The following is a 9280-nucleotide window of genomic DNA, read 5'->3' on the forward strand; positions in this document are numbered from 1 at the left end:
ACCTGCACCATTAAGGCGATCCGGTAGAGTACCGCGTCAGCCGGACAGATACTACAGTTTCTTGGTCCGGGACGGTGATCCCATCAAATTTGATGAGAATAATGAGGATCCGATCATCTATATGGATGCAATGCAGAGACCTGATTCCGAGAAATGGCTTGAAGCCATGAAATCCGAAATGGAGTCCATGAAGGTCAACGATGTATGGACATTGGTTGACCCACCTGAAGGGGTTAAACCCATTGGGTGTAAATAGGTCTTCAAAAGGAAGAGGGGCGCAGATGGAAAGATAGAGACCTATAAAGCCCGTCTGGTTGCCAAGGGGTATCGTCAACGTTATGGTATTGACTATGACGAGACGTTTTTCCCTGTGGCAATGCTCAAATCTATTCGGATAATGCTTGCAATAGCTGCCCATCTGGATTATGAGATCTGACAGATGGATGTAAAGATAGCTTTCCTGAATGGAGAGCTGACTGAAGAGGTATATATGATACAACCTGAAGGGTTTACATCCACAGATGAGTCCAAGGTGTGCAAGCTTCAGAGATCCATTTATGGACTGAAGCAAGCATCTCGGAGTTGGAACATGCATTTTGATAAGGTGATCAAAATGTATGGCTTCATTGAGAATGAAGAAGAGCCCTGCATTTATAAATGGGCAAATGGTCCAGTTGTGGTATTCCTTGTCTTGTACATGGATGACATTCTCTTAATCGGGAATGACATCCCCGCACTATAGGGAATAAAAGTTTGGTTGTCATCACAGTTCTCCATGAAGGACTTGGGTGAAGCATCCTACATCCTAGGGATGAAGATCTATAGGGATAGATCTAAAAGGATGCTTGGGTTATCCCAGTCCATGTATATAAGACACTGTGCTGAAGAGGTTCAGCATGAAAAATTTTAAGAAGGGCTATCTACCGATAGGCCATGGAATTTCTCTCTCTAAGAAGGATTGTCCGACAACTCCTAAAAAGAGAGAGCGTATGAGTAGAGTCCCATATGCTTCAGCCGTGGGATCTATCATGTACGTCATGACATGTACAAGACCAGATGTGGCATACTCACTAGGAGTAGTGAGTAGATACCAATCTGATCCTAGAGAGAATCACTGGAAAGTGTTTAAAGCCATCCTTAAGTATTTGAGAAATACTAAGGACCAATGGTTGGTTTATGGCAAGTCAGATCTGAAACTTGTGAGGTTCACAGACTCCAGCTTCCAATCTGACCATGATGACAGCAGGAGCGTGTCGGGTTATATCTTTACTCTGAATGGTAGAGCCATCTGCTGGAAGAGTTTCAAGCAGCATACTGTGGCAGACTCTGTTTGTGAAGCGGAGTACATCGCAGCATCAGATGCCGCGAAGGAAGCTGTGTGGCTGAGGAAATTCATCAACGAGCTCAGAGTAGCACCCTCCCTCGATGCTCCAGTCCTACTCTACTGCGACAGCACTGGTGCCATAGCTCAGGTGAAGGAACCCAAAGCACATTAGCGGATGAAGCACATCTTGCGCCGCTTCCACCTGATCCGAGAGATCGTGGATCGAGGTGACGTCGACCTTCAGAAGATCGACGGAAAAGAGAACCTAGCCGACCCCTTCACTAAAGCCCTGGCAATAAAGGAGTTCGACAACCACAAGTCGAAGATGGGTATTAGATACTGTATCGAGTGGCTTTAGGACAAGTGGGAGTTGTTGGGAAATGTGTCCCATAAAGTCAATCGTCAAGCTATTGACGGTTGAGCAACCAAGTATTGTAATTGATTTGTTAATAAATAATATATATTTGATATTTTCATCATAAGCTTTCATCTTCTAATGAACTCCGTTGTTATGATGTGTTGCCCAGCTATGCAACCCAAGAGGGGGGGTGAATTGGGTTTCTAAAATTTTAAGCCCAACAGATAACTTATGAAGAACAAAACAATGGCTTTAAATCAATATTAATTACCTAAAGAAGTATTGCAAGGATATAATAAAGAAATAAGATAAAGTGATAAAGCACACCACAAATACAAGGATTTATAGTGGTTCGGTGCTAACCTTGCACCTACATCCACTCCCCAAGATCCCACTTGGAAATTTCAATCCACTATCCTTTGTATTCAACCCGAATACAAAACGTCGGAAACTCCGACACTAGCTATCCCAAGCGAGAATACAAGACGTCGGAAACTCCGACACTAGCTATCCCAAGCTAGAACACTTGTTTCTCGGGTACAAGCAAACCCAAAACACTCCGATTTCAGGTTCGGATCAACCTTTCCTTGTTTTGAAAATCTTCCAAAAACAAGAGCAAAAACTCACAAAGAGTAAGAATATTTAGAGCACAGATTAATACAATAACAGCTCCTTAAATGAGCAAATATAACAATAAAAACTTTACTCAAATGAAGAACCCCTTTTTCAGATTTTCTCAAGATGAATGAACGGTTGAATGAATGCTTGAGAAGAGGTTGATCGTTGATTGAAGATCTCTTGAAAGCTTTGAACGATCTCTAGATCAAGGTTGAAACGATAGGCGTGAAGAATTCTCTCCTTGAAAGATCTTGCTTTTCTCTTTCACAATCTCTCTGGTATATTGTGGATCTTCTCTCTTTTTCTCTATGGATATTTCGTTGATCTCAGGCTTTTTCTTGCAAATTTCGGATCATCTCTTCTGTTCTTCTCTTTTTCCTCTCTTTTTCTTCACCTTTGATTTCACGTTTGATCCGCTATTTAATCTGCAATTTCTTTCATCATTTAAAGCATTTTGTAGCATTAGAAGCAAGAGAAAACAATTTAGGCAGATAAAGAGCCGTTAGAGGATTTTTAGGAAGCATAAATGGCAATTAAAACGGGCAAAAAAATAGCCGTTGCTGACATTTCCCGTCGCAGGGGTCGACTCATGAGTCGACTCATGCTTCAGGGGTCGACTCATGAGTCGACCTCTGTTGCAAAAACCAGAGAATGCTTTTCTGGAATTTCTTGGCTCAAATTAGCAGGGGTCGACTCATGAGTCGACTCATGCCTTGTGGGTCGACTCATGAGTCGACTCACAGGTCGTGCCAAGCCAGAAAACTAGCGTGCCAAGGAGAATTTTTGCGTGCCAATCAGCTCACAGTGCCATGAGTTGACTCATGGGTCGACTCATGCACTTCAAACCTTCATAACTTCAAAAATATAAGTCCAAACACAATGAAATTTTCACCAATAGATTTCAAATCATTTGTTCTACCAAATGGTACTATCAAATCAGGATTTTAGTGAAATTACGATTTTCCCCTTGAAGAGTATAAGGACTTTTTCATTTTAAAATATTGTATCCCTTCAATCTGCTTTGTAATCATCAAAATCAATCTAGGAGCAACAATCTCCCCCTTTTTGATGATGACAAAATATTTGAACAAAAATATTTATGTTAATGCATTAATTTCAAAAGAATCCATTATAGGTGTATATGCTTGAAAAGAGTATGATTCTTTTGGCATGTAATATAAATGCAAAAATAGTTTGTCCATTTTCTTAAAGATTTGAAAAGGGTATTAGATCATTTTGAGTTCAAGATATATCAGAGCAAGAGAAGATAAATAACTTTTTCTATGTATCAGAGCAAAAATAATTTTTACAATGATATCAGAAAAGATTTTATAATGTATCAGAGCAAAAAAAATTTTAATGTATCAGAGAAAATTTCATACAGTATCAGAGCAAATGTTATAATATATTAGAGAAACCTTCACACTGTATAGGATCAAATGTTATCATGTATCAGATCAAGTCGAAAGAAATTGTAGGATGTATCAGAGTAAAATAAATTTCTTATTGATGTATCAAGGTGAGTAAAATTTCAAAAGCAAGTTTGAATATCAGAGCTTATATATAAAAAAATACTTATTTGCATTGTACTCATGATTTTGCTTTTGATGGATAACTTTTTGTTAAAGTTCTGTCTGATACCAAATTTTGATACCAAAATTTCTCAAAGTTTTGTTTAATCTTTCAATCCTTGTTTTTGTCTAATTTCTCCAATATTTGTTTAATTTCTTCAATATTTGTTTTAATTTCTCCAATATTTGTTTTTGTTTAATTTCTCCCCCTTTTCCTCATAATTTAGGGTTTTGCTTTTTGTCTAATTTTAATTTTTGTTTAATTTTAATTTCTCCCCCTTTTTGACATCATCAAACATAGTTAACTCTTCCTTTTCTTTTTCTGAAAATATTCTTTAATTTCTTCCTCTTTAGAGTTTTTCACAGATGTTTGCTCCCCCTTAATATAGCAATTATCAATAGCAAACAACAACAAGGAGAAGATAATATTTCAATAGATGTATCAGTGACCAAAATATAATCATTACAAAGAGGTAGAAATATAGGTAAAAGATGATTCCATTAACATCATAATTGTTTCAATACATAAAATTCAACCAGCTAAATGTCAATACATGGCCCCAAGGTATAGATCCTAGAACAAGATACTAACTCCTAGGACCTAGTAAAGATCAAGATAAGTCAATGATCGAAGTCATCAGAGATAGGGTGAGGAGATGATGGATCAGAAGTACGTCCTCTACCTCGTCTGCCTCTGGCACGAGCAGGAGAACGAGATGAACTGGGTGGCTGAGAACGCTGAGATGCTAAGGACTGAACAGAAAGGGTGAGTCTGATAGAATCAAGTACGTTCAGTGCTCTGAAAACAGATTGAAGTAGAGCAGTGAACTGGGTGGTAGCATGCTCACTCGATCCTCGGATCTCTTTCCTCAGTAGCTCATATCCACCTTCTAGTGCTCCTCTGAGCCTGCCAGCCTCTGCAGTGAGGTCTGTGACCTCAATAGTAGACTCCTGTGGCTGGGGATGGGCCAATGCAAGGACTTGCCCCTGCAAGTCAAGAACTCTGCCAGTAAGTCTCCAGACTGTGTCCTCAAGCTGTTGTATCCTGATGGACTGATCTGATATCATCTAAAATACAGTGGAGATGTGGGGAGTAATGGTCTGATCAGAAGAAGTGGCACCAGGTGCAAAAGAAGTACTACTCCACTGGCTAGACAGCAAAGAAGCCACACGCTGTGAAATATGCTCGATCTGATCGTCAGCCAGTCTGAACTCTGAATGAGGTGCTCTGCTCTCTGGCTGAAACACTGGTGTGGGCATCCTAGTAAACTCAGAAGGGCCAGCCTCAGTATCAGGAATGAACTGGGTATCTGGTGAAGCTGCCCTGAAGTCATGTACAGGAGAAGATGGACCTTCTTCTTCTACTCTGCCTTCAGTTCTGTCTTCAGCTCTTGTTTCAGCTCTCTCCTCAGCTCTTTCTTCAGAGCCATTGATCCAACCACCAACAGTCTTTGAAATTCCCATTCGATGCAGGCTGTGTCGGTTGAAAGTGTCCACATGTGAGAGCTTGGTAGGTGTCTCCCCCTCACAGCTAACTCCAAACCTCCTAAATACTCTAGTAAGGGCCATACCATAAGGCAAGTGTGCCTTGGATCTGTTCAAGGTTTCTCTCATGGCCTCTATCATAAGTGCAGGGAGGTTTAGGGGGGTCTGAGTGATGATATGAAACATGACACATACATCTCTGCCAGATAGTAAGTCATGTCTACCACTCCTAGGAAAGAATAGTTTTGTCACAATCTGATGCAGGACCCTCATCTCAATGGACAGTAGCTTTGCTTCCAATCTGTTTAAACTTCCTGAAAAATCTTCTCCTAAGATAATTCTGATCCCTTCTTCTTTAATTGGGAGTTCCATATATGAGTATCCTTCACTAGGTAACTGAAGTATCTCTCCCAATATCCTAGAATCCAAACAGATGTCAATCCCCTTTACAGTTGAAGTCACAGACCCGTTTCCATAATTTAGGTTCTGGTAGAACTCTCTAACTAGATCAACATAGGTGACTTCCTTAAGAGAGCAATAAAGTTCCCATCCTTAATTTTTGATTTAGGTAGCAAAAGTAAAGCCTTCTTTCTCAAAGAATCAAAAATCTATATTTTTCCCGGTTTCTACTTTTCTATCAGAAAGAAGATTTACACTTGGGCTTATGAAGGATTGAGAGGGACCTTGAGCAGGTACTGAAACTGGATTGGGAACAGTGGAAGACTGAGCATGCCTTTTCTTTCGAACAATTTCCTCAGGCTCTCGGATTGATTTCCTCCTTTGGAGAAGTTTCATCTTTGGAGCCATATCCAATAAAGTAGCAGACAAGAAGACTTGAATTCAATGGAGGAGGGATCACAAAAGAGTAAAGAAGAATTTTGGTGGAGAAAAGAAGTGGATTTTGAATGAACGGTGAAGTTCTAGGGCACGTTCCACCCGCGCCAATCACTGCGAGAAAGCACAGAAAAGTCCTTTTCAAGGAGGCGATTTTTGGTGAAGAGAAGGAGGGAGAATTGCCTCAGAATTGATCCTTGGATTTGGAGCAAAAAGAGTTGGAGAGGACGGCTTTCGGAAGGAAGACGATGAGAAGATGAGTCGTCTCATAAACAGGGTTTCCCGTTTTAAAAACAATGAACCCGATGGAAGTTGGTGGGATTTACAAGTTTGCCATTGAGTCGACTCATGGGGGTCGACTCATGAAGTTCAGAAAATCAGGAAAAATGCAAATAAATTCCAAAAAAATTCAAAATTTTGGGAGAAGGAATTTTGCTCAATGATAAGTTTTTAGAGTGATAAAACTGAGCTTTTGGAACCAGGATAGTTGTTGGAAATTGAGCTCTAAGAATATTTGATAATAATTAAGAGAAGTTTAGGCAAATGGATCTAGAATTCCTAGATTTCTCTTAATTTCACAGAATCTATCCTCACTAAGGGCCTTTGTAAAGATATCGGCTAATTGATTTTCAGTGCAAACATATTCAAGAATTACATTTTTGTTTTGAACATGTTCTCTTATAAAATGATGTCTTATTTCAATATGTTTGGATCTTGAGTGTTGTATTGGATTTTTAGATAGATTTATGGCACTTGTATTATCACATTTTATTGGAGTTTCATTAAGTTTGATTCCAAAATCTTCGAGTTGTTGCTTAATCCACAAGATTTGAGCACAACAACTTCCGACTGCAATGTATTCGGCCTCAGCCGTAGACAGTGCCACCAAATTTTGTTTCTTGCTAAACCATGAGATTAGGTTAACTCCAAGAAATTGGCAAGTTCCACTTGTGCTTTTTCTATCTAATTTACATCCAGCAAAATCAGCATCTGAATATCCTAATAAATCAATTTGTGAGTCCTTAGAGTACCATAACCCTATAGTTTGTGTACCATTTAAGTATCTAAGGATTCTTTTAACAGCATTCAAATGAGATTCCTTAGGATTAGATTGATATCTTGCACATAAGCAAACACTAAACATGATATCAGGCCTACTTGCAGTTAGATATAATAATGAGCCAATCATACCTCTGTAGTATTTTAAGTCTACGCTTTTACCTTCATCATCCTTGTCAAGCTTACTTGAGGGACTCATTGGTGTGCCAATAGGTTTGCAGTTGTCCATCCCAAATCTTTTGAGTAGTTCCTTGGTGTACTTGCTTTGGGTGATGGAGATTTCCTCTTTTGATTGTTTGATTTGGAGTCCGAGAAAGAAAGTGAGTTCTTCCATCATGCTCATCTCGAACTCTCCCTGCATAAGCTTAGCAAAGTCTTGACAAAGGGATTCATTAGTAGACCCAAAAATTATGTCATCAACATAAATTTGTATAATTAGCATATCATTTTGGTTTCTTCTAATAAATAGGGTTGTGTCTACATTGCCTCTTGAGAAACCATTATTTAGTAGAAATTTGCTTAGCCTTTCATACCATGCTCTAGGTGCTTGTTTTAGACCATATAAGGCTTTATTTAATCTAAAGACATGATTGGGAAAAGCATGATTTTCAAATCCAGGGGGTTGTTCTACATATACTTCTTCAGAAATATATCCATTTAAAAATACACTTTTAACATCTATTTGAAATAGTTTGAATTTTATAAAGCAAGCATAAGCAAGTAGAAGTCTAATGGCTTCTAATCTAGCAACAGGTGCAAAGGTTTCATCAAAATCAATTCCTTCTTCTTGATTATATCCCTTAGCAACCAGTCTTGCTTTATTTCTAATTACATTTTCATGCTCATCTAACTTGTTTCTAAAGACCCATTTTGTGCCAATTATTGAATAATCTTTAGGTCTTTTCACTAAGGTCCAAACATTATTTCTTTCAAATTGACTGAGTTCTTCTTGCATAGCATTAATCCAGTTATGATCATTTTCAGCTTCTTCAAAAGTTTTAGGTTCAAGTTGAGATACAAAAGCACAATGATTAAGTACATCTCTAAGTGAAGAACGTATTTTTACCCCATGCATAGGATCACCGATAATTAATTCCTTAGGGTGGTTGTGAACATACCTCCATTCCTTGGGTAAGTCATTTGTACCTTGAGGTTGTTCTTGAATTTCTTCACCTTTCTCATTTTGTTCATCTTCTTGATCCTTGTCTTCTGGAGTTGCTGAATCTTTCAGAGTGATCTCCTTCATACCTTCTATTAGTGGATCTGCATCATCAACACCCTCATTCTTCCTTGAAGGAAGATCGTTAGATTCATCAAAGACAACATGTATGGACTCCTCAACTACTAAGGTTCTTTTGTTGAACACTCTAAATGCTTTACTAGTGGAGGAGTAACCTAGAAGGATTGCTTCATCTGATTTTGCATCAAATTTACCAAGTTTTTCTTTGCCATTATTTAATACAAAACATCGGCAACCAAAAATATGAAAATAGGCAATATTTGGTTTTCTTCCTTTCCAAAGTTCATAGGGGGTTTTCTTTAAAAATTGTCTTATTAAAGCACGATTTAAAATGTAACATGCTGTATTAATAGCTTCCGCCCAAAAATATTTTGGAAGGTTGCTTTCACAGAGCATGGTACGGGCCATTTCTTCTAAGATTCTATTTTTTCTTTCAACTACCCCATTCTGTTGGGGTGTCCTAGGAGCAGAGAAGTTGTGGCCAATTCCATTTTCATCACAAAAATTTTTAAAGTCATGATTTTCAAATTCTGTTCCATGATCACTTCTAATATTTTGAATTGAAAACCCTTTTTCATTAGTGACTTTTCGATGAAATTTCATGAAAATTTGAAAAGTTTCATTTTTGTGAGCTAAAAAGAAAACCCAAGTAAAACGAGAGTAATCATCAATTATTACAAATCCATATCGTTTTCCTCCTAGACTAGTGGTTTTAGTTGGTCCAAATAAATCCATATGTAAGAGCTCTAAAGGTCTAGAAGTTGAAATAGTATTTTTGGATTTAAATGATA

Source organism: Elaeis guineensis, chromosome 1 (assembly GCF_000442705.2).
Source record: "Elaeis guineensis isolate ETL-2024a chromosome 1, EG11, whole genome shotgun sequence".
In the NCBI taxonomy this organism is placed as follows: domain Eukaryota; kingdom Viridiplantae; phylum Streptophyta; class Magnoliopsida; order Arecales; family Arecaceae; genus Elaeis; species Elaeis guineensis.